This window comes from Bison bison, unplaced genomic scaffold, assembly GCF_000754665.1.
Source record: "Bison bison bison isolate TAMUID 2011002044 unplaced genomic scaffold, Bison_UMD1.0 scf7180017863780, whole genome shotgun sequence".
Lineage (NCBI taxonomy): Eukaryota > Metazoa > Chordata > Mammalia > Artiodactyla > Bovidae > Bison > Bison bison.
The window spans coordinates 5,168-6,313 of NW_011494352.1; the positions used below are offsets into that span (position 1 = coordinate 5,168).

Consider the following 1,146-nt stretch of genomic DNA (forward strand, 5'->3'; position numbering starts at 1 on the left):
CAAGTGGGCCTTAGGAAGCATCACTACAAACAAAGCTAATGGAGCTGATGGAATTTTCACTGACGTATTTCGAATCCTAAACGATGATGCTGTGAAAGTGCTGTACTCAACATGCCAGGAAATTTGGAAAACTCAGCAGTTTCCACTGCACTGAAAAAGGTCAGTTTTCATTCTAATCACAATGAAAGGTAATGACAAAGAATGTTCAAAGTACCACACAATTGCCCTCATCTCACACACTAGCAAAGTAACGCTCAAAATTCTCCAAGCCAGGCTTCAGCAATACGTAAACCAAGAACTTACAGATGTTCAAGCTGGATTTTGAAAAGGCAGAGGAATGAGAGATCAAATTGCCAACATCCGTTGGATCATCAAAAAAGCAAGAGAATTCCAGAAAAACATCTACTTCTGGTTTATTAACTATGCCAAAGCCTTACATGTGGATCACAACAAACTATGGAAAATTATTAAAAACATGGGAATACCAGACCACCTGACCTGCCTCCTGAGAAATATGTATGCAGGTCAAGAAGAAAGAGTTAGAATTGGACATGGAGAAAGAAGGTGAAGATGGCGGCGGCCAGGGTGGGGGTCCTGGGAGTCCGATGGCTGCAAAAGGCAGCCCAAAACGTGGTGACGCTGGGTGCACGGACAGCCTCCCACATTACCAAGGACATGCTCCCGGGATCCTATCCCAAGACCCCAGAAGAACGGGCTGCCGCCGCCAAGAAGTATAATATGCAGGTGGAAGACTACGAGCCGTACCCAGATGATGGCATGGGGTATGGTGACTATCCGAAACTGCCTGACCGCTCACAGCAGGAGAGGGATCCATGGTATGATTGGGACCACCCAGACCTGCGGTTGAACTGGGGTGAACTGATGCACTGGGACCTGGACATGTATATCAGGAACCGTGTGGACACGTCCCCGACTCCTGTTAACTGGAACCTCATGTGTAAGCACCTCTTCGGCTTCGTCGCCTTCATGCTGTTCATGTTTTGGGTAGGGGAGACTTACCCCGCCTACCAGCCTGTGGGGCCAAAGCAGTATCCTTACAATAATCTGTACCTGGAACGAGGCGGCGATCCCAACAAAGAACCTGAGCCAGTGGTTCACTATGAGATCTGAGGAGGCTTCATGAGC

General features: G+C 48.0%; 1 pseudogene across 1 annotated transcript; it reads left to right on the plus strand.

The window, feature by feature from the left end:
• Window positions 1–534: 534 nt before the first annotated feature.
• On the plus strand, window positions 535–1,140 carry LOC104983995 (annotated as a pseudogene). The gene has a single exon (XR_824705.1). The product of XR_824705.1 is annotated as an NADH dehydrogenase [ubiquinone] 1 beta subcomplex subunit 8, mitochondrial pseudogene (transcript).
• The last annotated feature ends 6 nt before the right edge of the window (window positions 1,141–1,146 follow it).